General features: G+C 51.4%; 1 long non-coding RNA gene across 1 annotated transcript; it reads right to left on the reverse strand.

Moving 5' to 3' along the window:
• Positions 1–22,468: 22,468 nt before the first annotated feature.
• LOC140680852 (uncharacterized) lies at positions 22,469–23,433 on the reverse strand. Its single transcript, XR_012052234.1, has 2 exons — positions 23,051–23,433; positions 22,469–22,781 (listed from the first exon to the last, which is right to left on the reverse strand). It is a non-coding gene; the product is annotated as an uncharacterized lncRNA (long non-coding RNA).
• Positions 23,434–27,524: the final 4,091 nt, after the last annotated feature.

Consider the following 27,524-nt stretch of genomic DNA (forward strand, 5'->3'; position numbering starts at 1 on the left):
CAGAACCTCACAGAACCAAGATTCCATTTTTATGCAGTGGGGCCTCATGGAACCAAGGAAACACTGTGACACAGCAGGGCCACATGGAACCAATGGTCCATAGAGATACTGCCTATCCAAGGAGACCATGGTGATGCTGTGGAACCTCATGGAACCAAGGGGCCATTGTGACATTGTGTGGTCTCATTGGAACAAAGGACATGGTTAATGGGACAGAGGCTCCTGGAAACTATGGGACCTTGTGACACTGCAGGGCCTCATGGAACCAAGGAGACCACTGTGACACTGAGAACCTTAGGGAACCAAGCAGCCCTTTTCACCCTAAGGAACCAAGGAGATCATTGCTGACAGCATAAACCTCATGGAACTGAGGGGCTGTTGCTACAGCTGTCGGAACCCCGGCCTGGTTTAAGCGTTCCATGTGGTGGTAAAGTCTCTCCTCCAACCTGTGGTTCCAAAGAAAACTCTGCAGCCTCTTGTTGTTCCATCTCAAGGCAGAACATTGTAAGCTATCTAAAAGATTGTCTTCTCTGGCTACTGCGGTTTAGTCAGCAGCTCAGGCAGAGGCACACACATCCCTGACACCCTCTCTTTCTGGTGTCTTCTTCTTCTCTCCCCCTGCCCAGGGCTGCTGCTATATTTTATATGATACATTACGAGATACATGTTTACAGTTTTTCCCCAATACCTACTACCTATATTAAATGGTGCTTTTCTACTCTAAACAAATCCATAAGTGCCAACATCATCAAGAACATGGAGGTAAGGAAGAAGAAAGAGGAGGAACAGGACCGGCCTACATTCCTCCATCTTAAAACTTCTGACCCCCGTGTACAAAGTAAAAACTCCCCTATTCAGGTGCTAAACCCCCCCATACAATACTAAAAATTTTTTCTCTCTACTTTGTAACTACTTCTACTATAATATATAAACTTTGGTGACTGCTTGTTCCACATTCAAAGTTCGTAAATCATTCCATGGCTCAAACTCAAAATCACAGCTGTTTCCAGCTGCCTGCCATGGTCTCAAATGCCTCCGACCAGGCCCTGGAAACTCCAAAAATGTCTGAGGGACATTTTGAGTTCCAACAAGCGCCTGAGGCAGGGAGATGCAGCTGGGGGCACGGCAGAGAGCTAGCTGCTGGAGAGGTGGCCTGGGGGCTGGCAAAGGCCACTTCCAGAAACTCACAGCCAGGGCAAAGACCCCTGTGCTGTCCCCATCAGAGGTGTACATGCTGTCCTCTGGCCAGGCGCTCAGCACATCGAGGAGGATCTGCAGCGCTGGCTGGGCGGTCCTGCTCGAGGACATGATGGTCCCCCACATGGTCACGGCAGCTCTGTGGGGCCAGAGCTCTGTGTCAGGGCGGGTCTCAGCCACAGCAGCGTGGCCTGGGCAGCTGCAGGGGCCCGCGCTGGCCCTCAGGCCGGCCTCTGACTCCTGCCCCTGGCTGGCAGCAGCCAGCCAGCCCACGTGGGTCCAGGCCCTGAGGGGCAGGGAGGGAGCATGGCAGCAGGCTCTGGAGTTGACATGCCAGGACTGGAAAACTGAGGGGCAAGAAGCTCCTGCAGTACATCGATGGCATCATTGTGTGGGGGAACACGGCAATGGAAGTATTTGAGTAAGGACAACAGATCATCCAGATTCTGCTGAGAGCCAGCTTCACCATCAAGAAGAGCAAAGTCAAAGGACCTGCCCGAGAGATCCAGTTCCTGGGAGCAAAGTTACAAGACGGATAGTGTCACATTCCCACTGAGGTCACCAATAAGATCACTGCGATGTCCCCACCAACCAGCAAGAAGGGCACACAAGCTTTCCTATGCTCCATTGGCTTTTGGAGAATGCCCATTCCCGAGTACAACCAGACTGTGAGCCTTCTCTACCTGGTCACCCACAAGAAGAACGATTTTCACTGGGGCCCTGCGCAGCAGCAAGCCTTTGCCCAGATCAAGCAGGAGATCGCTCATGCTGTAGCCCTTGGCCCAGTCAGGACAGGAGCAGAGGTGAAGAATATGTTCTACTCTGCAGCCAGGAGCAATGGTTTGTCCTGGAGCCTTTGGCAGGAGGAGCCTGGGGAGACTCGAGGCTGACCACTGGGATTCCGGAGCTGAAGTTACAGAGGGTCTGAAGCCAACTACACTCCTAGAGAGAAGGAAATCTTGGCCGCCTATGAAAGAGTTCAAGCCACCTTGGAGGTGATTGTCATGGAAACACAACTCCCCCTGGCACCCCGACTGCCGGTGCTGGGGTGGATGTTTAAAGGAAAAGTTTCCTCTCCCACCATGCCACTGACACCACATGGAACAAAAGGATTGTTCTGCTGTCCTTCATAAGAGTAAATGTTGTTCTGTTCTCCTGTCCTTGTCACTGTGCTCACCCTGCATGAGGTGTGTCTGCAAGCCCTCCAACCTCTGGGCTTGGGGTGGGCAAGTGTTCCTGAGGGAACAGGGATGGGGCAGCTGGGCTGGACTGACCCAAGGGATGTTCCATTCCATGTGACACCATGATCAGCAATCAACTGAGAGAACTGGGTGACAAGGGGGTAGGGGATTAATTTCTGTTTGAAGATATTTTTCTTTCAAAACTGCACCTACACATACAGAATCTTATCCCGCCACAAGGTTGTCAAACATTTTCTGCTGATAGGCAATTTGCTGTGGAATTGCTTTTCTTCTGTTAGGGTTTTTTTTAGTTGGGTTTGGAAGGTTTTTTTGGTCGGTTTTGTTTTTTTCCCTGTTGAACTGCCTTTCTTCTGATGCGTACGTTTTTTCTCCCTTTCCTTGTGCCTTGCTTGGCACCTGATGGCAAGACAAATTTACCCAACTCAGTCATCTTGCCCAGTTATGTTTAGCAGTCACCATTACTAGATGAGTTCAGTCACAGACTCCCTGCAATTTGGCAGCATCCACCAAGAATTGAAAGTGCATTTCATGTCCTTGTAGAGATAATAGAAATAATCCACAGTGGTGGTCAAGGGTTGGTCACTGAGGGATGTCAGCAGGGCGTGGCTGCCAAGAACACTGTACCATGGATGACATTTGAGCCTCATTGTTCAGCCAAATTCCAACCCACCCCATGTTCCACTCCTTCAGCCCGGGTCTCTCCAGTCTGGCTCTGAGGAGACCACAGCAGACCCTGTCACAGGCCTGCTGAAGCCTGGGCACACAACATCCCCTTCTTTTCCCTCCCACGTGGGTTCTGCAGTCCCTGCCTTGTCCTGCCAGTGCCTGGAATGGCTGCAGGAGGATTTCCCACATCCCGTTCCCTGCTGGCCCTGACCAGTCTGTGACTCTCCCAGTCCCCCTCCCTGCCCAGACTGGTTCCATGTCTGCCCTTCCCAAGTGCCCAGGACCCTCTGGGATGGCTCTGGCCTTTCCAGGGAGTTTGAGAGAGGTGCCACAGTGACGCTGCCCAGCCTTCTCAACAGGCCTGACACCAAAGGCCTTTTCCACATCCCTCAGTCGCAGATCAGTGGCCAGAACACAGCACAGCCCTGTCCAGGTCCTCAGGGTGTTCAGAAGGGAGGCAGCAGGGTTTTCTCCCCACAGACCCTCACTCCATCCAGTGTCTCTCTGTGCACTCCATGGCTGCCCTGAGCATTTTTTCCTGGAGCCTCCCTGCCCAGGATGTTTGTCTCTATGCTGTCCTAACCACCGCCCAGCAAAGAATTCAGGTGCTTTCCCAGAGGAGGTTACTCTCAGAGTAAAATGGCCTCAAGGCACTGTTTGTGCCACTGGAATTGTGCCACCCCCTGAGTGCTGCTGATGGTGTTTGTGCTCACACAGGTTCATCTCCCCACACACACACACACAGGATGCATCGCAAAAATCTCCCCAGTACACAGCAAACATGGCCTGCTGGCCTGGTCACTTGGTGTCCCTCCATGCAGGGACAAACAACCTCCTGCAGGTGGGGGAGAGGCCAGTGCTGGCAATGGTGGTTGCAGGGGCTGGTGTGGGACAATTGTCATGGGGCACCTTCCCAGGCTGTCCCCAGAACAAAGACACAGCCCAGGCCCTGCTCTGCTCCTCCATCAGGTCCATGCCAGGAGCTCTGGCTGTGCCAGGACACTGCTGTGTGCCCCCCTGCACACTCGCCCTCTGCCCAGACACTGGGCTTTGCTGTGCCAGGGCATTCCTGGAGCACATTGCTGACAGCAGCTCTGGAGGAGAGCAAAGCCTTCCTGCCCTGCCCTCAGGAGATGCCCTTTGCTGATGGAGCTGCTGTGCTGGAGCCCAGCTGTGTCCCAGCAGTGCCCACGGCCTGTCCCTGCCTGTGGTCACAGCACGGACACGCAGCAGGACAGTGACCAAGCTGCCAGAGCACTGCGGCCTTACAGCCACAGCAGGGCTGGGAAGGAGAGGGTGGAGTTGGGAAGGGCAGCTCCAAAAGGACCAGTCCCTGCTGCTCCCTGGCAGTGCTGCTCTGCTGGAGCTCTCTTCCTCTTCTCCCCTCTAACTTCATGCAGGCCTCAGACTGGAATCCCAGATAAAACAGGCACTGCAGGGTAGTTTATTTTGTTCCAATGTAGTGATAGCACAAACCGTGGTGTACAGAGCTTATGGGTCACATCCAAGAGGCAGACAGTGACTTAGATGGTGGGGGTTAAAAAATGTTATTGATGATAATTTATGAGCGAAAAACCCACTGAGCATTACCCAAGGGCCTGCTGTCCTTGGCCCCTACACGCTCATCCAGGCTGAGATGGACACTGATGGTTTCTGTGCCAGGCTCTCCCAGCCCAGCCCAGCTCCCTGCAAGCTCTGCCAGCTGCCCTGAGCTCTGGGCAGCACCAAGGGCCTCTCCCCAGCACAGCCCAGCCGGCTCTGGCCCCACAGCTCTGCTCAGGCCAGGCTGCTCTGGGCACTGCCCCACGGCCTCAGCCCCTGCCAAGGGCACAGCAGCAGCTGCAGCTCAGCCAGGACTCAGCCCCACCATGGGGGAACGGGCCTGGCCAAGGCAAAGGAGGCTCCCTGGGTGTCCTGCTCTCCTCTCCAGGAGATCTGAGAGCTCTGCAGCCCCTCCTGCCACCTTGTCTGCCCAGGCCAGCACAAGAGCCCCGGCCTTGGGGCCCTCCAGAGCTGCTCCTGCTCCAGGCCCAGGGCCCATCCCAGAGCTGGGGCAGCCACAAAGCTGTGCCTATTTCTATTTATTGCTGCGCTGATGGGGATGGATCCTCAGCAACTTGGAGGTTGGTGATGAACTTTACTACTCCAGAGGCCTCTTCTTTCTTGAGCTCTTCAGTATAGAAATTTAGTGACAAAGGCTCATTCATATTTCTTCAAAACACCCAAACAAGACAAGCCCATGGAAATAATTCAAGTCTTGAATTCTTCAGTTGTTAATTCGACAGATTGCAGAAGTGTATTTAAAGTCAACCTACTATATTGAAAACAGTGCAGAGGGAATTGTTTTGTCCTGTTTACTTTTCCTATTTATAGATTGATACCAGCAATTCCCCAGTTGATATGGATCCCTAGCATCTCCTAATCCATTTTTAATAGGTATGAAAATCAAGACCCCTTGTTGCTGACAATCTGAAGAGGGTCCCACGGAGAGCCAGCTGGAGTAATGACACCCAAACCAATATGGCTTGATGTCATCCTCCTTTAATGTCTAATTTTTTCATATTTTATTCCTTCATTGCCTTACAAAATACATAGTAAATTAACATTCATTGGTTAACGTAATATATATAATTATATTACGTGAACCAATGAATATTTATTTGCTATTGTCATGTATTGATTGGCTGTTATTCTACAAGCATCTGATCAGGTTATAGTACATGACAGTTTTCATATACTACTCAGCGTCCAGCATTGACTACTGTGTTTGTACAAGGCTTATTGTTTTTCCAAGGATGTCCTAAGTACTTTAAATTAACTAAAGTAATTCAGTAATCTGCAGGCCAGGGTTGTCCAGCTCCTGCAAAGGAATAGCATCAAGAATAGCATGTCCTTGTTCCACAAGAAATTCCTCGACACCCTGTGGATCAAAGGATCCTTTGTGATCCTCCAGATCCTCATGGAACAAGGGGTGCATTGATGCACAGCTGGGCCTTGTTGCAAGCAAAGAAACCTCTGTAAAAAGCAGGGTAACTCACAGAACCAAGGAGTCCATTGTTAGAAGATAAAACCTATGGAACCAAGGGTCCATGGTGACAAAGAGGGGCCTCATGGAAACAAGGGGTCACTGCGACACAGTGGGACTCATGGTACGAACTGTCCATTATGACAATGTGGATTCATGGAGACCGTGGTGACACTAAGGAACCTCATGGATCCACAGGGCCATTGTGATGCTGAAGAACTTCACGGACCCCAGGGTTTATTGTGACACAGAAGGCCCACATTGGAAGAGAGGAACCATTGATGACAGTACAGAAACTCATGGAAGCAAGGGACATGGACTCATGGGACCATTGTGACACAGCAGGGCCACATGGAACCAAGGAGACCAGTGACATTTAGGTACCTCATGGAACCAAGGGTCCATTGTGACACAGCAGGGCCACATGGAACCAAGGAGACCACGGTGACCCTACGGAAGCTCATGGAACCAAACAGCCATTGTGACACTGCAGAAACAAGGAGACCATGGCTGACACTATGGAAGCTCATGGAACCAAACAGCCATTGTGACACTGCAAGGTGTCGTTGAACCGGGAAGACCATTGTGACCCTAGAAAACTTGATTGGCACTAAGGGTTTATTGTGACACAGCAGGGTCCCATGAAACCAGTTGTCCGTTGTGACAATGCAGATCTGATAGCACCATGGTGACATTACGGAAGCTCATGGAACCATGGGTCCATTGTGATAAAGCAAGGCCTCATGGAACCAAGGAGACCACTGTGACATCATGGAATCTCATGGAACAAAGGAATCATTGTTACAGTCTGGAACCAAAGAGACCATTGTGACATCATGGAATCCCATGGAACCAAGTGTCCATTGTTACAGTCTGGAACCAAAGAGACCATTGTGACATCATGGAATCTCATGGAACCAAGGGTCCATTGTTAAAGTCCAGAATCACGGAGACCATTGTGACATCGTGGAAACTCGTGGACCCAAGGGTCCATTGTTCCAGTTCGTAACCAAGGAGACCATTGTGACATCGTGGAACCTCATGGAACCAAGGGTCCATTGTTCCAGTTCGTAACCAAGGAGACCACTGTGACATCGTGGAACCTCATGGAACCAAGGGTCCATTGTTACAGTCCGGAACCAAGGAGACCATTGTGACATCACGGAACCGCGTGGAATCAAGAAGATCATTGTGACATCACGGAACTGCGTGGAATCAAGGGTCCATTGTTACAGTTCAGAACCACAGAGAACATTGTGACATCAGGGAACCTCATGGAACCAAGGGTCCATTGTTACAGTACGGAACCAAGGGGACCATTGTGACATCATGGAACCTCGTGGAACCAAGGGTCTCCAGAATCAAGGACACCATTGTGACCGTACAGAACCTCACAGAACCAAGATTCCATTTTTATGCAGTGGGGCCTCATGGAACCAAGGAAACACTGTGACACAGCAGGGCCACATGGAACCAATGGTCCATAGAGATACTGCCTATCCAAGGAGACCATGGTGATGCTGTGGAACCTCATGGAACCAAGGGGCCATTGTGACATTGTGTGGTCTCATTGGAACAAAGGACATGGTTAATGGGACAGAGGCTCCTGGAAACTATGGGACCTTGTGACACTGCAGGGCCTCATGGAACCAAGGAGACCACTGTGACACTGAGAACCTTAGGGAACCAAGCAGCCCTTTTCACCCTAAGGAACCAAGGAGATCATTGCTGACAGCATAAACCTCATGGAACTGAGGGGCTGTTGCTATACAGCTGTCGGAACCCCGGCCTGGTTTAAGCGTTCCATGTGGTGGTAAAGTCTCTCCTCCAACCTGTGGTTCCAAAGAAAACTCTGCAGCCTCTTGTTGTTCCATCTCAAGGCAGAACATTGTAAGCTATCTAAAAGATTGTCTTCTCTGGCTACTGCGGTTTAGTCAGCAGCTCAGGCAGAGGCACACACATCCCTGACACCCTCTCTTTCTGGTGTCTTCTTCTTCTCTCCCCCTGCCCAGGGCTGCTGCTATATTTTATATGATACATTACGAGATACATGTTTACAGTTTTTCCCCAATACCTACTACCTATATTAAATGGTGCTTTTCTACTCTAAACAAATCCATAAGTGCCAACATCATCAAGAACATGGAGGTAAGGAAGAAGAAAGAGGAGGAACAGGACCGGCCTACATTCCTCCATCTTAAAACTTCTGACCCCCGTGTACAAAGTAAAAACTCCCCTATTCAGGTGCTAAACCCCCCCATACAATACTAAAAATTTTTTCTCTCTACTTTGTAACTACTTCTACTATAATATATAAACTTTGGTGACTGCTTGTTCCACATTCAAAGTTCGTAAATCATTCCATGGCTCAAACTCAAAATCACAGCTGTTTCCAGCTGCCTGCCATGGTCTCAAATGCCTCCGACCAGGCCCTGGAAACTCCAAAAATGTCTGAGGGACATTTTGAGTTCCAACAAGCGCCTGAGGCAGGGAGATGCAGCTGGGGGCAGGGCAGAGAGCTAGCTGCTGGAGAGGTGGCCTGGGGGCTGGCAAAGGCCACTTCCAGAAACTCACAGCCAGGGCAAAGACCCCTGTGCTGTCCCCATCAGAGGTGTACATGCTGTCCTCTGGCCAGGCGCTCAGCACATCGAGGAGGATCTGCAGCGCTGGCTGGGCGGTCCTGCTCGAGGACATGATGGTCCCCCACATGGTCACGGCAGCTCTGTGGGGCCAGAGCTCTGTGTCAGGGCGGGTCTCAGCCACAGCAGCGTGGCCTGGGCAGCTGCAGGGGCCCGCGCTGGCCCTCAGGCCGGCCTCTGACTCCTGCCCCTGGCTGGCAGCAGCCAGCCAGCCCACGTGGGTCCAGGCCCTGAGGGGCAGGGAGGGAGCATGGCAGCAGGCTCTGGAGTTGACATGCCAGGACTGGAAAACTGAGGGGCAAGAGGCTCCTGCAGTACATCGATGGCATCATTGTGTGGGGGAACACGGCAATGGAAGTATTTGAGTAAGGACAACAGATCATCCAGATTCTGCTGAGAGCCAGCTTCACCATCAAGAAGAGCAAAGTCAAAGGACCTGCCCGAGAGATCCAGTTCCTGGGAGCAAAGTTACAAGACGGATAGTGTCACATTCCCACTGAGGTCACCAATAAGATCACTGCGATGTCCCCACCAACCAGCAAGAAGGACACACAAGCTTTCCTATGCTCCATTGGCTTTTGGAGAATGCCCATTCCCGAGTACAACCAGACTGTGAGCCTTCTCTACCTGGTCACCCACAAGAAGAACGATTTTCACTGGGGCCCTGCGCAGCAGCAAGCCTTTGCCCAGATCAAGCAGGAGATCGCTCATGCTGTAGCCCTTGGCCCAGTCAGGACAGGAGCAGAGGTGAAGAATATGTTCTACTCTGCAGCCAGGAGCAATGGTTTGTCCTGGAGCCTTTGGCAGGAGGAGCCTGGGGAGACTCGAGGCTGACCACTGGGATTCCGGAGCTGAAGTTACAGAGGGTCTGAAGCCAACTACACTCCTAGAGAGAAGGAAATCTTGGCTGCCTATGAAAGAGTTCAAGCCACCTTGGAGGTGATTGTCATGGAAACACAACTCCCCCTGGCACCCCGACTGCCGGTGCTGGGGTGGATGTTTAAAGGAAAAGTTTCCTCTCCCACCATGCCACTGACACCACATGGAACAAAAGGATTGTTCTGCTGTCCTTCATAAGAGTAAATGTTGTTCTGTTCTCCTGTCCTTGTCACTGTGCTCACCCTGCATGAGGTGTGTCTGCAAGCCCTCCAACCTCTGGGCTTGGGGTGGGCAAGTGTTCCTGAGGGAACAGGGATGGGGCAGCTGGGCTGGACTGACCCAAGGGATGTTCCATTCCATGTGACACCATGATCAGCAATCAACTGAGAGAACTGGGTGACAAGGGGGTAGGGGATTAATTTCTGTTTGAAGATATTTTTCTTTCAAAACTGCACCTACACATACAGAATCTTATCCCGCCACAAGGTTGTCAAACATTTTCTGCTGATAGGCAATTTGCTGTGGAATTGCTTTTCTTCTGTTAGGGTTTTTTTTAGTTGGGTTTGGAAGGTTTTTTTGGTCGGTTTTGTTTTTTTCCCTGTTGAACTTCCTTTCTTCTGATGCATACGTTTTTTCTCCCTTTCCTTGTGCCTTGCTTGGCACCTGATGGCAAGACAAATTTACCCAACTCAGTCATCTTGCCCAGTTATGTTTAGCAGTCACCATTACTAGATGAGTTCAGTCACAGACTCCCTGCAATTTGGCAGCATCCACCAAGAATTGAAAGTGCATTTCATGTCCTTGTAGAGATAATAGAAATAATCCACAGTGGTGGTCAAGGGCTGGTCACTGAGGGATGTCAGCAGGGCGTGGCTGCCAAGAACACTGTACCATGGATGACATTTGAGCCTCATTGTTCAGCCAAATTCCAACCCACCCCATGTTCCACTCCTTCAGCCCGGGTCTCTCCAGTCTGGCTCTGAGGAGACCACAGCAGACCCTGTCACAGGCCTGCTGAAGCCTGGGCACACAACATCCCCTTCTTTTCCCTCCCATGTGGGTTCTGCAGTCCCTGCCTTGTCCTGCCAGTGCCTGGAATGGCTGCAGGAGGATTTGCCACATCCCGTTCCCTGCTGGCCCTGACCAGTCTGTGACTCTCCCAGTCCCCCTCCCTGCCCAGACTGGTTCCATGTCTGCCCTTCCCAAGTGCCCAGGACCCTCTGGGATGGCTCTGGCCTTTCCAGGGAGTTTGAGAGAGGTGCCACAGTGACGCTGCCCAGCCTTCTCAACAGGCCTGACACCAAAGGCCTTTTCCACATCCCTCAGTCGCAGATCAGTGGCCAGAACACAGCACAGCCCTGTCCAGGTCCTCAGGGTGTTCAGAAGGGAGGCAGCAGGGTTTTCTCCCCACAGACCCTCACTCCATCCAGTGTCTCTCTGTGCAGTCCATGGCTGCCCTGAGCATTTTTTCCTGGAGCCTCCCTGCCCAGGATGTTTGTCTCTATGCTGTCCTAACCACCGCCCAGCAAAGAATTCAGGTGCTTTCCCAGAGGAGGTTACTCTCAGAGTAAAATGGCTGGGAAGGAGAGGGTGGAGTTGGGAAGGGCAGCTCCAAAAGGACCAGTCCCTGCTGCTCCCTGGCAGTGCTGCTCTGCTGGAGCTCTCTTCCTCTTCTCCCCTCTAACTTCATGCAGGCCTCAGACTGGAATCCCAGATAAAACAGGCACTGCAGGGTAGTTTATTTTGGTCAAATGTAGCGATAGCACAAACCGTGGTTTACAGAGCTTATGGGTCACATCCAAGAGGCAGAAAGTGACTTAGATGGTGGGGGTTAAAAAATGTTATTGATGATAATTTATGAGCGAAAAACCCACTGAGCATTACCCAAGGGCCTGCTGTCCTTGGCCCCTGCACGCTCATCCAGGCTGAGATGGACACTGATGGTTTCTGTGCCAGGCTCTCCCAGCCCAGCCCAGCTCCCTGCAAGCTCTGCCAGCTGCCCTGAGCTCTGGGCAGCACCAAGGGCCTCTCCCCAGCACAGCCCAGCCGGCTCTGGCCCCACAGCTCTGCTCAGGCCAGGCTGCTCTGGGCACTGCCCCACGGCCTCAGCCCCTGCCAAGGGCACAGCAGCAGCTGCAGCTCAGCCAGGACTCAGCCCCACCATGGGGGAACGGGCCTGGCCAAGGCAAAGGAGGCTCCCTGGGTGTCCTGCTCTCCTCTCCAGAAGATCTGAGAGCTCTGTAGCCCCTCCTGCCATCTTGTCTGCCCAGGCCAGCACAAGAGCCCCGGCCTTGGGGCCCTCCAGAGCTGCTCCTGCTCCAGGCCCAGGGCCCATCCCAGAGCTGGGGCAGCCACAAAGCTGTGCCCATTTCTGTTCATTGCTGCTCTGATGGGGATGGATCCTCAGCACCTTGGAGGTTGGTGATGAACTTTACTACTCCAGAGGCCTCTTCTTTCTTGAGCTCTTCAGTATAGAAATTTAGTGACAAAGGCTCATTCATATTTCTTCAAAACACCCAAACAAGACAAGCCCATGGAAATAATTCAAGTCTTGAATTCTTCAGTTGTTAATTCGACAGATTGCAGAAGTGTATTTAAAGTCAACCTACTATATTGAAAACAGTGCAGAGGGAATTGTTTTGTCCTGTTTACTTTTCCTATTTATAGATTGATATCAGCAATTCCCCAGTTGATATGGATCCCTAGCATCTCCTAATCCATTTTTAATAGGTATGAAAATCAAGACCCCTTGTTGCTGACAATCTGAAGAGGGTCCCACGGAGAGCCAGCTGGAGTAATGACACCCAAACCAATATGGCTTGATGTCATCCTCCTTTATTGTCTAATTTTTTCATATTTTATTCCTTCATCGCCTTACAAAATACATAGTAAATTAACATTCATTGGTTAACGTAATATATATAATTATATTACGTGAACCAATGAATATTTATTTGCTATTGTCATGTATTGATTGGCTGTTATTCTACAAGCGTCTGATCAGGTTATAGTACATGACAGTTTTCATATACTACTCAGCGTCCAGCATTGACTATTGTGTTTGTACAAGGCTTATTGTTTTTCCAAGGATGTCCTAAGTACTTTAAATTGACTAAAGTAATTCAGTAATCTGCAGGCCAGGGTTGTCCAGCTCCTGCAAAGGAATAGCATCAAGAATAGCATGTCCTTGTTCCACAAGAAATTCCTCGACACCCTGTGGATCAAAGGATCCTTTGTGATCCTCCAGATCCTCATGGAACCAAGGGTGCATTGAGGCACAGCTGGGCCTTGTTGCAAGCAAAGAAACCTCTGTAAAAAGCAGGGTAACTCACAGAACCAAGGAGTCCATTGTTAGAGGATAAAACCTATGGAACCAAGGGTCCATGGTGACAAAGAGGGGCCTCATGGAAGCAAGGGGTCACTGCGACACAGTGGGACTCATGGTACGAATTGTCCATTATGACAATGTGGATTCACGGAGACCGTGGTGACACTAAGGAACCTCATGGATCCACAGGGCCATTGTGGTGCTGAAGAACTTTATGGACCCCAGGGTTTATTGTGACACGGCAGGCCCGCATTGGAAGAGAGGAACCATTGATGACAGTACAGAAACTCATGGAAGCAAGGGACATGGACTCATGGGACCATTGTGACACAGCAGGGCCACATGGAACCAAGGAGACCAGTGACATTTAGGTACCTCATGGAACCAAGGGTCCATTGTGACACAGCAGGGCCACATGGAACCAAGGAGACCACGGTGACCCTACAGAAGCTCATGGAACCAAACAGCCATTGTGACACTGCAGAAACAAGGAGACCATGGCTGACACTATGGAAGCTCATGGAACCAAACAGCCATTGTGACACTGCAAGGTGTCGTTGAACTGGGAAGACCATTGTGACCCTAGAAAACTTGATTGGCACTAAGGGTTTATTGTGACACAGCAGGGTCCCATGAAACCAGTTGTCCATTGTGACAATGCAGATCTGATAGGACCATGGCGACATTACGGAAGCTCATGGAACCATGGGTCCATTGTGATAAAGCAAGGCCTCATGGAACCAAGGAGACCATTGTGACATCATGGAATCTCATGGAACAAAGGAACCATTGTTACAGTCTGGAACCAAAGAGACCATTGTGACATCATGGAATCTCATGGAACCAAGTGTCCATTGTTACAGTCCAGAATCACGGAGACCATTGTGACATCGTGGAAACTCGTGGAACCAAGGGTCCATAGTTACAGTTCATAACCAAGGAGACCATTGTGACATCGTGGAACCTCGTGGAACCAGGAAGATCATTGTGACATCATGGAACTTTGTGGAACCAAGTGTCCATTGTTCCAGTCAAGAACCAAAGAGACCATTGTGACATCACGGAACCTCGTGGAACCAAGGGTCTCCAGAATCAAGGACACCATTGTGACCGTACAGAACCTCACAGAACCAAGATTCCATTTTTATGCAGTGGGGCCTCATGGAACCAAGGAAACACTGTGACACAGCAGGGCCGCATGGAACCAATGGTCCATAGAGATACTGCCTATCCAAGGAGACCATGGTGATGCTGTGGAACCTCATGGAACCAAGGGGCCATTGTGACATTGTGTGGTCTCATTGGAACAAAGGACATGGTTAATGGGACAGAGGCTCCTGGAAACTATGGGACCTTGTGACACTGCAGGGCCTCATGCTTCCTTTGTCCACTGGAGATCTCTGCTCTCTTCTGTGATCAGGGCATACAGAGGTTTAACAAGTAACCCATAGTTATAAATCCACAGTCTGCACCACCCTGTCATGCCTAAAAAGGTTCTCAGTTCTTTCACTGTCTGAGGTCTCGGAATCTGACATATTGCTTCTTTGCGATCTTGGCCCATGGTCCTTTGTCCAGCACTCACTTCATAACCCAGGTAAATGACTGTTTGCCTCACCATCTGGGCTTTCTTCTGGGATACTCGATAACCCTGCAGGCCCAAAAAGTTTAGGGGGCTTACCGTCCAATCCACGCATGTTTCCTGGGTCTGGGTGGCTATCAGGAGATCATTCACGTACTGAAGCAACTGTCCTTCTCCTGGTGGAGGTTCCCAAGATTCTAAATCCTTGGCAAGCTGTTCCCCAAAAAAAGTAGGAGAGTTCTTGTATCCCTGTGGTAATACACACCATGTGATCTGGTTCCTCCGTCCAGTTTTGAGGTTCTCCCATTCAAATGTGAAAATTTTCTGGCCGGCTTCGTGGAGAGGGAGGCAAAAGAAAGCATCCTTTAAATCTAAAACGGTAAACCATGTTAGTTCAGGTGTTAAACGAGTTAACAAGGTATAAGGGTTAGCAACTACTGGGTACAAGTCTTCAGTTACCCTGTTAATAGCCCTTAAATCTTGTACTAACCTGTATGACCCATCAGGCTTCTTTACTGGCAAAATGGAGGTATTAAAATCAGATTGAAACTCTTTTAACAGTCCTATTTGCAAAAAAATTTCTATAATTGGGCTAATCCCTTCTCTATTATCTTTCTTCAGGGGGTATTGTTTAACCCTCACTGCCCGTTCCCCCTCCTTAAGCTTAATTTGTATAGGTACTGCATTCTTTGCTCTCCCTGGTATATTAGAAGCCCATACCCCAGGGAATACTTGATCCATTATTTTCCTGAAGTTTTTCTCTTCTTCACTTACACTTTCAAGTTCTTTGATTATTAACATTAGGCTCAACAACTCCACTTATTGTTGGTCCTATTTTTAAATATTATTTTTGCATCTGTCGAGAGTTTAGCTAAAGAATAGCTGCGCAGCAAGGGACACGAAAAAGTTCAGTTGATAAGAGTGTGAGAATACGTGTCTTGTAGCATGAAAACTATGACCTTGAGAAACAGATGTCTTCTAACAACCTTGAGAGCCAGACATCTCCTAACAACCTTGAGTATACAGATGTCTCGATAAAAATGAAATATTGCTTGGTATGCAGAAAAGTAATCAAGTATAAAGAAGCAGTAACCGCAAGGCTTATCGCAAAGAGATATATGTGTTAATAGAAAGGTAACCAATCCTGAGCTTCGCTTTTGCAATATGTATGAACTAGTTAGTGCTTGTATAAAGAAACTGTAATCAACTCCAATAAACCAAAAACTTGTTGACCATGACACTATGAGACTTGTTTTCCCACGACGATCTCACCAACATGCATCCAGCTGCTCTAGCAGATCCCTGCCCAAAAGTGCAGATGGAGCATTAGGCATATATAAAAACTGGTGAATTCCCCATTGCTTTCCCAATTTATATTTTAACGGTTTGCAAAAATATGCTCTTTCAGATTGGCCAGTAGCCCCTTTTACCATAACATAATCATTTGTTAAAGGTATTAGGGCCTTATTCAACACTGAAAATGTTGCCCCTGTGTCTACTAAAAATTCCACTTCCTTTTCTTTATTCCCTAGTTTATCTATAACCAGAGGGTGCCCTAGGGTAGGGCCCTCCGGTCCTCCTCAGTCCTCCTTTGCATGAGCAACCACTCTTTCTCCCCCCCGATCACTTTTTCTCTGTTCGTCACCTCTTCTTCGTTCTGGGCACTGGTTCTTCCAGTGTCCAAATTTCCTGCAAAATGCACATTGATCTTTTCCCAGTCGGGGTGGTCCTTGTCTTGGCGGGTCTTGCTCACATTTTTCCTTTCCTTCCTCCCTTGCTACTGCTACTAATTTCTTCATCTCTTGTTTATATCCTTCCTCCCGGTTACTAAAGACTCTCCACGCTTCATCTAATAGAGTCTCCAAGTCTTGGCTATTTGGGCCCCGGATCTTCTGAAGTTTCCACCTGATATCTCCTGTGGATTGTCCTAAAAACAAATTTATTAGTTGTTGTATTCCTTCCTCCGATCCAGGGTCCAGAGTGGTGTATCGCCGCATTGCGTCCCGTAGGTGATCTAAAAAATCAGAGGGTGTTTGAGAGGGACCTTGTTTAACAGCATATAAAGCTGACCAGTTTATGGTCTTAGGAATTACTCGTTCTAGTCCTTTCACTATAAAGTCTTGATATCTCTTAAGCTGTGCTAATTCATCAGGTTCATTGGGATCCCACATGGGGTCCTGAAGAGGAAATACATCTTTAATATCCTCTTGTGTTGATATGCAAGCATCCTCAGCTAAGTCCTTGGATACTTTTAAAACCAACTGCTTCTCTGTTTCTGTTAAAGCATCAAGTAGTAACTGCATGTCTGCCCAATCAGGTAAATGCTGCTTAACCATAAACTTTAACCTTTTGGCAACGCCTATCGGGTCATTTCGATAACCCTTAGCAGTCTTTTCCCAAGCCTCTAAATCCATTGAGAAAAAGGGGACCTTAATTATCCTTGGCTCCCCATCAGAGGCTATAGCTTGCCTTAAGGGTGCTTGTATGACTCCTTTAGTTTGCTTTCTAGTTGTTTGTGGGGGTGGGTTCATTCTGCTTTGCCTTCTGGTCCTTGACGCTATTGGACCTTGTGGGGAAGGCTTGGGACTTGGTTCAGATTCATCCCATTCACTATCACTACTGGGCAATGGTGGATAAAACCTTGAGGGTTCCCCTGATCTAGGAGTTGGTGGGGAAACTCTTGCTTTAATTACTGTTTTTTCCAGGGTAGACGAACCAGAGGATAGGTTAGGGGAGGCTGAAGTTGGTGAGGGTTCTGATTTCACTCGTTCCCCCACCCTCTCTTCTACTCCCCTCCCTTCCTGGTTTCTAGGTGGTGGTAAAAGTGCCTCCGCTGTCCCTTGTTCTAAGATCTCTGTTGCATATGCTTTACTTGGGTGTGAGCATCTTTGATTTATTGAACATGTGCTGCAACACCGTTTGAGCTTTTCCTTGTTAGCCTTATTATCCTTTTCAAGAGCCAGTACTAGTGGATCAGACGGTGGCCTAATCCCACAATCCCTTTGCCACTCAGGGTGATTTCGAAGACTGAAAAACATATCAGCATAAGTTACTTCTTGCCACTTTTGTTCACGCCTAAGGAAAAGCATTAACTGTAATAAAGTCTCATAGTCTAAAGTACCATTTGCTGGCCATTTCAACCCCCCATCAAGTCTATAGAGTGGCCACCACTGTGTAGAAAATTTAACAAGTTCCCTTTTAGTTTCACTACCACCATAGCCCACCAGCGCTTTCCAGTGTGTTAAGATACACCCTAAAGGGGTTCCCCTGGGAATCTCTTTGCTCTCATTTGCCCCCATGTTCAGGGTTTTTTCTTTTCAAAACGTCTTTTGATCTTATCCCAGTTCTTAAGCTTTACCTGGTATTCTTCTGGTACAAAAATATGCTGGCCACACTCAACTCGAAGTATTTCCACTGGTTTCTTTAAAGTTCCTGAAACTCCGTTTTCTAACAATTCAAATATTTTACTGCTACCAGGAACCTCTTGACCAGTCACCAACAAAACTTGTATAACTTTTTGGGTAGCCTCTTGTTCTTTTGAATGACAAAAAGCACAAATTCCAGTCTTAGGTATTAGCCACCTGTACCCTTTTCGGACCCACAAATCCTGACAGACTACACACCAAAATACAATCCACGGATTACAATAACAATCTTTATTTGGGCAGGGGAATACTCCTGAACCAGGCTTTCGGTTCCTGTTTCTCCCGGTCCTGGTCATATAGCTATGCTAGCAAACAAAAGGGATAAAAAAATTTGTTAGTTAATTTTCACCTTTTCTCCCTTCAAAACAAGGTTCAGAGCAGCAGCTGTTGAGGAAAACTTGTTATACAAAAGAAAAAGGGAAAAAGAAAAAAACAAAACAAAAAAACAACAACAACAAAAAAAACTTAAATTGCAAGTTATTAATCACACCTTAAATCAAATCCTCTGTTATGTTTTGCTCTGGGTATATTACTGTTAAAATTCGTTTAAAACCTGTAAGCAACCTTTCATACACTGTAGCAAGTTTGCAGCTAAAAGCCAAGCGTATCTCCTGTCGCACTGTAAACAAGGGACAAATGGAAATCTTATAAACTGTCAGTCCAGTTTTGGCCGAAATTTCGTGACTCCACACTGCACTGAGAGCTGTGTGAACCACTGCTATAGCCTGTTCTAAAAATTTTTGGATTTCTGATCAAATTTCTCTCACCCTTTGATTGAAAATGTTACAAAATGCAAAGTTCGGCTGTGTATTCGCAGCTGCAAAACCGGGTTTCTCTTTTTCCAGGAGGACCTAAATTCTAATAGTTTAGGCTCACAAAAAAAACCCTGGGGTTTTTCACAACCCCGAACACATTCAACAAATGTTCTAACAAGGTCTTGCTAAAATCACACAAAATTCAGTCAAAACACAACACAAATCTTTCAACAAGGAGTGGAGAGGAGGGAAAAATAAACTACTAGCAAACACTCACCCGCTAAACCTGGGGTTTTCCAGGCAGTTGAAAAATGTATCCTGAGGTCACAGAGCCTGAATTCTCCTCTAGTTATCTGGGAGACAAATGACCTCTTAATCACCAGGACTATCTTAAAAGTAGTTTAGGCTTTTCACTTCACCCACTAGCTATAAAACAAAAATTCAACTTACAAAGCTTTTCATCCAACAACATATCAAATAAAATTTTCACAGCCAAAAGCACACGCTGCCCAAATTCACACAAATACACACAATCTAAGCACCATGCAAATACTTTAAATCAGTCTGCACTCCCAAAGGTCAGTATTTCTTTGCAAAGCAAATAACAATTTCACAAACTTCTTACAACTTCAAGTTCACAAAGCTCCTAAAAACACTTTCAAAAATTAATAACACACGCCAAATCACACAAATTATAATGCTCACAGCACTAACTCTTACAGACCACAACAAATACAATGCTCAAATAGTTTTCCACAGCCGAAACACACAAAATCACAAACTCACTAAACAAAGACGGATCCGTTACAATACACACATACAGTGCTTGGGGCAACAACTCAAATTGTCACAGCAGGACCCTTCGCATCCCAAAATTCAGACTAACCACCCAAATTATGGATTACTAAGGTGCACCTTTCAAATTACAAACTGAGATCAGAGCCACCCCTGCTCCAATCCAAATCCACAACACCACAGCCGCTGTCTCCTCTACGAGACACAGACTGCTAAACCTCTGGTACTGCTGCCTCCTCTACGAGACACAGACTAAAAAACCTCTGGTGCTGCTGCCTCCTCTACGAGACACAGACTAAAAAACTTCTGGTGCTGCTGCCTCCTCTACGAGGCACAGACTACCAACCTCGGATATGAGACGTCTCTCGTGTCTTTTTAACTGCCTTTATAATAAGGTACCTTCCCCCAAATAGAAACATACCTCTTGTCCGTAGTCCAGCAGGTTCTGGTCTTACCCCGGGTAGTCAGGGAGATCGCAGGATCCCTCTTCCCAGAAATTTCTGGGTGGGCGCCCAGAGGGGTCCTGGACCCCACCGGCCCCACGGCCAGAGAGAGCAGTCCTCCTGGCTGGCTCGCCAAAATGATTTATTAAAAAAAGATATGGATATTGATCTAGTGTCGATATCCAACTGTGACGGACAAAAACTCTCTGACAGTTTAAAGTTAGAAAGTGTATGTTTATTTGACGCCGGGCAGCGTGCGGGATAGCTCCCAAATACACACCGCACCTTCCAGGTGATTACAGAGTCTTTTTATCCATACAAGTATTGAATACACAAAATACAAATACATATTCATAATTTTGGTACATCCCATTACCCGTTTCGTATGCTAATCACTCCAAAAGCTATTAAGCATGCGTAGTTTGTCCCTTGAAATGGGTGGGTGGTCCCTTTCATGGGGAGGGGTCCCAAAATGAGGAAGTAAATGAAGTCTTCCTCGTTCTGGCCTTTCTACCTTTTCAATGCAAGTATGACAAATGAACTCTTGGTAGAACTCCCATTCCTTGTCTTCAATTGGTTTCAGAACAGAGGAGGCCCACAATTGTCTTATGTTCCTAAAAGCTATTTATCAGTTTCTATATTCTTCATTATAAACCCAGCTAACTAAACATTGTGCTGACAAGCAATTAATTATTAGTTAACTACTAACTCCTAACTTCATCAAGGCCTACTCATTTATTATTCTTATTTTAATTAACTCTAGTAAGACTTATTTCTCTTAGCTCCTCAAAATCTCTAAATGCCTTAAAGTTTACGTTTCAAGATGAGCAAGTGCTACAGTTGTGCCTGGAAGGCACCTGCAACAGAGAGGCCTCGGGAAGGCTACAGGGCAGTAAGTCTTGCAGTCTGTCTTCGAGGGCACAGCAAGAGAGAAGTCTCAGAAAAGAAACGGGACAGCAAGTCCTGCAGTCCGTCCTCGAAGGCACTGGCGGCAGGGATGGCAGATGCTTTGGAAATGCTCCGGGCCACCGAATCCTGCAGTCCGGCCTCAACGTCAACTGCACAGGGAATGCCTTGGAAAAGCTCCGGGTCAGCAAGGAAGGGGTTGGCTGTGTGGGGGCTCCTCACAGCACCGCTCTGTCCCATCCTGTCCCGTTGTGTGCACCGAGCACTGTGGCATGGCCGTGTTGCCGCCAGCACATATGTCAGTATGTGTCACAAAGGGTCACCCTTGTACACTCTGGCCCTTTCCATCCCACAGTGACCACAGTGTCACAAAGAGCCCAAGGACACACATCCACGTGCCCTGGGGACACACCCACTCCACCCAAACTGCTCCAGCTTGCAAGGAAGACCTTCCCCCAAGTGGTGAAGACACCACCCAAGGGGTGAAGTTCCAAGAGGAACTTTAGGAACGGCCCAAACAACAAGCAGCTGCTCCTCTGCTCTGCCTGCTCAGGGCTGCAGAAGGAGCCCTCACAGCTGCCAACAGAGACGAAGCAGGAAGGACACCTGGAGCTTCTACAGAAGCTGCCATGGCCTCTTTGGGACCAGTTCCAGTGCTGGAAGGCCCTCATACATGCAGGTCTGTGACGCAGACACGGGACATGTGGGCCAGAGCACGAATGCTGCTCTGACTCCTGGCGAGCACTGACATCAGCAGGTGTGGCAGAGTCCCTGCCAAAGGAGACCAGCCACCCCAAGCTCTGCCAGTGCTGGTGCCTGTCAGCTGCCACAGAGACCTGTGGCCCCGGGGGACTTGTGTGCCAGAGGACAGCCGAAGCCAACGTGCCTTGGTGTCTATGGGATCCTTTCTGCAGGTGGCTGCAGGCAGGAGCACCTGGAGCAGCACTTGGTAGCCACACTTGGTAGCTGTCAAAAGCTGTTGCTCCTTCCTAGAATGATTTTTGCTTGGAAGTGATAATCTGCAGCACAAAAACACCATCCACTGTTGACTTCCAGAGGACAATGACATTCTTACAGAGATACTGTCAAGTTCCCTTGTGTCCTTCTGTTTTTCTTGCTTTCTGGGAAAGAACATCAGCCCAGCATCTGATGCCCATTGCTCCGGTTGCTGCCTGGCTGGCTGTGGCCAGCAGCTCATGTCCAAAGACAAGCGGGTGCTGCCTTCTGGGCAAGGGAATGGACAGGCACGAGCAGAGAATTTCCCTGGTGAAGCTGGGAGGAACCTGGGGAAGTGCAGAAGACTGGGATAACGCTGGCATGAGAGAAGCCGTTCTGTGTCCCTGATGACGGGGCCAGCAGTGTGAAGGAAGAGCCAAGAGAAGCACTGGAAGCAGACACATCCTGCCGCTTTCTGCTGTTCCACAGACACGGAACACACTTGTTCCCACAGCTCCAGAAGACTTGAAGCAGGAAGAAAAACATTCAGCTGGACCACCAAAGGCCAAGGGGCTTCTGGCCACTTTCCCTTGCCCACCGCATACTTGGGCAACTTGCCGAGTGCAAGCGCCCTTTTTCCCCTCCTCCCCATTGGCCTGAAGAATGTGGGCACCAAGAGAAAGCTCCTGGACCTCCGGGTATGACAACAGCAATTTATTAATGCTACCCTGGGGTGAAAGGAAGTGCTTTCAGAAGGGGTTGGTCCCCGCAGGCTCAGGTGGCCCCAGCAGACGCAGCCTGGCGGATCAGTTCTCCACAGCGCTGCAGCAGGACAGCCAGCCCCGGCGACACGGGAAAGGCCGTGACTTCCAGAGCCGGCGGAGTTGATCTTGCACATTCTGGAGTCGGGAGGAGGGAATGGCCTGCACAGCTAAATTGATGTAATGAGTTTGAAGGGCCAGGCATGAGATGGCGGGGCTGGCGTCATACGCCATGTCCTGAAGGGCTGCGAGAGAGAGGAACAGAGCCACCGTCAGAGCCTGTGTCTGCAGAAACATGGGGACACCCTCCTGCCACGTCCATGCCAGGCAGCTCTTGCCATGGCCTGGAGGAAGCAGGAGACAAGAAGGGCGAGCTGGAAGGTGCTGGCCACGAATCTGCCACAGGCCCCCGAAAGGTCTGTGTGCTCAGCCCACGCTGCCCTTGGTGCACGCCGGGCCAGGGAAGGCAGCTGCCAGCGGCAGCCCCCGCTGAGAGCCCACTGGCCTCACTCACCCCTGCAGAGGATCCGGAACTCTTGCTGCTGTCCTCTCAGGCAGCGCCCGGCGATCCCTTGGGAACAGAGAGCGTGAGCTGGCTGGAGAGCCACAGCTGCCGCCCACGGGCGCTGCCAGCCCTGAGGCCACACGGCCTCCTGGCCCGGCAGGGCTCAGCCCGGGCCCCTGCCGCATCCTGCCGCCCAAGGGCACGGCTGCCAGAGGGCGGTGGCAGCGCCGAGGCCAGGCGGGGCTCCAGATGGCCGCGCTGGGATGCTGCTGCCGGGGCAGCAGGCGGGGCTGGGGCCGAGCTGCGGCGGGGCGGGGAAGGAGCCGGGCTGCTGGCTCACCCATGAACCTGACGGCCGCCTCTCGCAGGGGCTCCTGTGGGCTCTGCAGGTAGGGCAGGGCCCGGCGCAGGTGCTCAGCCGCTCGGCTCCTGTCCTCTGCCAGCTGGAGAGAGCAGCAGGCACAAAGGGAAGGGTTGGTGTGGGCCCTGCCCCTCGGCCGGGCGCTCCCTAGGCCGGGCGCCGCTCCCCCTGCCCACACAGCCCCGAGGCCCGGCCAGCAGCCGCAGGCGCCGGGCTCCGCAGGGAGCAGAGGGCCCGGCGAGCCGCGGTGCCGCCCCGCGGCAGAGCCCGGCTGCCTCGGGGCTCCCTCAGCGCCGGGCTTGGGGCCAGAGGAGCCTGGAGCAGAGCCCGGGTGGCCCCGGGAAGGCAGCGGCGTGTGGGGCGCCGGCCAGTGCCCCTGCGTGCAGCACTGGGCAGGGGCTGCAGCTGCCAGCCCCACAGACTGGGCACCGTGGGCAGGCGGCTTCTCCAGGCTGGGGCTGGGGCTTCTGGGCTGTCCTTACCAAGCGCTCGGCAAAGCTCCACATCTGATCTGTGTTCACCAGGTGCTGAAGATCCCTTCTCTTCAGAAAGATCTTTTCTGCTTTGCAGAAAGCAGCGTTTCCCGAGAGGCCTGCAGAGCGGCAGAGAGCCGGAGATGGCACCGCAGCCCAGGGCACAGGAGCCGCATCCCTGTGCCAAGGCCAGGAGGGAGCTGGAGCCCATGAGGAGGAGCCAGGCTGTGGGGAGACAGCTGAGCCCCCTGCCATGGGGACCCCGGCGCCCAGGAGCCCTCACCTGTGCCACACCCCAGTTCTCATCGTGGCAGTTGAAGAAGAGTGGGAGCAGGCTCTGCCTCACATGCTTCTTCAGGGGCTTTTTTCCCTTGGCCACCACCAAGTTCATCACCTCTTGGAAGAGGCGAACGGAGAGCAGCTTCACAAGGCTGTTGTCCTGTTGGAAAGGAAGCAAAACCCCTCCACATCAGCTGCTTCAGGCTCCCCTGTGAACAGGCCCAAGGCACCGGGCTTCCAGGCGGCGCCCGGTGCCCATGGCTGGGGGCACAGAGCTTTACATTGTCGAAGAGTTGCCAGAGCGCCTCAGCCAGCTGCAGGGCGATGGGGCTGGCTATTGCTATCTCTTTGTTGAAGAGCAGACAGCTGAGAACAACGACGGTCATCTCAACAATGTCTTCATCCACGGCCCGCAGGAGGTTGCCAAGGCTTTCAGTCAGGCTGTACATTCTTTGGTTCTGTGTGGAAAACAAGGCTGGGCAACCCGACGCTGCTGCTGCTGCTGCAGGGCTCAGAGGCCGAAGGCCTGTCCCAGAGCACTCAGGCAGCTGAACAGTGACCCTGGAGAGCTGGGAGCAGCTGCCACAGCTCCCAAAGCCCAGCCAAGCCCAAGGAGCTGCTTTCCCCAGCCCCACGCTGCCAGCACAGCTTCAGCTGCTGCCTCCTTCTCACCATCGAGGGGTCCTGGCTGAGCACCACGAGGCCTCTGAGCGCCACGCGACGCATCTCTCTGGACCGTCTCTTCAGGTGCCTTGTCATGATCTGCAGGACCTTTTCACCGCATTCACTCAAGTCCAGGCAGTCCAGGACCTGAAAGGCACAGAGCAGTGACAGGAGTGCCCAGCTGGCAGGAGCTCAGAACCACACAGGGCTGAGCCAAGGCAGCAGCACAGGGCACCATCCCAGGCAGCTGCGGCTACCAGAGGGCAGAGGCGTGGGAGGCAGCTGAGCGAGGCAGCGCTGGCCATCGGGCTCACCTCCACCAGGAACGTCAGGGCGGGCAGTTCCCAGTCTGAAATGTCTTGGCTGAGTAGGTCAAAGAGGCAGGATGCGATCCTGCAGCGCCAGATGATGGAGACACGGCGCATCTCCCTGGGGGGGAGAAAAAAGCACCATTGCTCCTGAGCTGAGTGGCCAAACCTCTCCCAGGGTTGACTCACAGAGGTCTGGTCTTCTCCCGAGCACTCCCGAGCACGGGTGCTTTGGGAGGCAGCTGCTCCAGGGCACCCTCCTCTCCCAGCCTTTTCAAATCTGCTCATCCCTCCCTTGGGGACAAGGCCCTGCCGCCCATGAGTACGGGGACCGCGTGGGGTGATCTGGGCACAAAGGAGAGGGGCGGTGGGGAGAATGAGGTCTTACCTGGCCAGCAGACCCACTGCATAGTGGTGGGTGTGGGCACAGAGCAGCATGTTCCAGGCACACCTGCGTTCCATTGCTAGCACCACGTCATCGTACTGCATTTGGCAGAGCAGGGCCTTCAGGGTCTGCAGTGCAAAGCTGTGTGCAGAGCAAAGCCCAGGTCACGCTGGGAGGCCCGGCTCCTGCCCTGGGAGCATGGCAGGGATGGGGAGGCTGGGAAGACTGGGATGGAGCACCTGTTGGGGTGGGCAGCAAGGTCGTGTTGCTCCTGGCATCTCTTCCAGAAGGTATCCACCTCTTCTGGCATATCCAGCGTGCTGATGTAAGCTTGGAAGAGCAGACGCAGAAGGAGATTGGGGAAATATACCTGCACTACAGGTGGGCACCAGGTCAGATTGAAGACCCTCCACATTGTTACTGTTGCCTACAAGAAATGAAACACCCAGAGACAGCAATCAGTGCCAAGACATGCATGTGGCATGGCCCCGGCCTGCGAGGGAGAGGCCAAGGGAGACACAGGGGGAGCAGCCGGCCTGGTGGCCCAGAACCTTGCCCCCAAGCCAGGTTTCAGCCCAGTGCCTGAGGCAGGGAGATGCAGCTGGGGGCACGGCAGAGAGCTAGCTGCTGGAGAGGTGGCCTGGGGGCTGGCAAAGGCCGCTTCCAGAAACTCACAGCCAGGGCAAAGACCCCTGTGCTGTCCCCATCAGAGGTGTACACGCTGTCCTCTGGCCAGGTGCTCAGCACATCGAGGAGGATCTGCAGCGCCGGCTCGGCGGTCCTGCTCGAGGATATGATGGTCCCCCACATGGTCACGGCAGCTCTGTGGGGCCAGAGCTCTGTGTCAGGGCGGGTCTCAGCCACAGCAGCGTGGCCTGGGCAGCTGCAGGGGCCCGCGCTGGCTCTCAGGCCGGCCTCTGACTCCTGCCCCTGGCTGGCAGCAGCCAGCCAGCCCACGTGGGTCCAGGCCCTGAGGGGCAGGAGGGAGCATGGCAGCAGGCTCTGGAGTTGACATGCCAGGACTGGAAAACAGAGGGGCCAGAGGCTCCTGGAACTCTCCACCTGTCTGGCAGGGACAGGCTCTACGGGGTGGGGGGACATGTGAAGCCTAAGGCCTCAAGGCAGGTGGGGATGCCATGCCTGTCACACGATGGGGCCCAGCGCAAGAGAGTGATCAGCACGTCAGAGGGGTATTCCTTGGTCAGCTCCAGAAGGGCCTTGTCCAGCCTGTGCTCAGCAGACTCGTTGGCCGTGAGCCACCGGTGGATGTACCTCACCATGGCTGGCACCTACAGAAGGCACAGGGAGACTTGGAGAGCTGCCAGAGCAGCAACTTGCCCAGCTTGCCCTGAGAAGTGCTTCCCTTTCCACCACATTGGGCTGGGCCTCAAAGGCTGAGGGAGCCCAGCACACCCAGCATGATGTGCCACACCAGTCCTGGGGCAATCAAGCCCTTGCCCCAGACTGATTACTTGCTTTGCATTGGAGACACCCTTCTCCACCAGCAAATCCAGCATGGCAGCACTGGTCTCGGCACTGAAGAGGTGAAAGCTTGCCAAGATCCCGGTGCCCACACCTGTGCTCTCTTCCTGCCAAATGCACGTGATGAATTGACGGATGGTCTGCAGGAGAAGGGCAGGAAGAGAGGGAGAATGCATGGAGTGCTCCAACCACTCGGTGCTGGGCTGAGCAGTGCCAGCAGGCCCAGCCCAGGTGGGGATGGCCGCAGGTACCTGCGCTGTTCTGCGGAAGCGGCCACGGGCGGGTTCCTGTTCTTGTGTCCGCTCCAGGGCTGCATCTGGTAAAGAGCGAGCGCGGCCAGAGCTGCTGAGGGGCTGCAGGAGAGGCTGGAGAACACAGCCCAGCCCTGTTCTTGCCCGGCAGGGAGAGCCTCATGATGCCCCAGGGATGGAGCATGGCTGCCACGTGGTCCAGCCCCAGCCCAGCTTCTGTCCTATCCATGGGCATGTCCGATGGGATGGGATGGGATGGGATGGGATGGGATGGGATGGGA

Source organism: Taeniopygia guttata, chromosome 29 (assembly GCF_048771995.1).
Source record: "Taeniopygia guttata chromosome 29, bTaeGut7.mat, whole genome shotgun sequence".
In the NCBI taxonomy this organism is placed as follows: Eukaryota; Metazoa; Chordata; class Aves; order Passeriformes; family Estrildidae; genus Taeniopygia; species Taeniopygia guttata.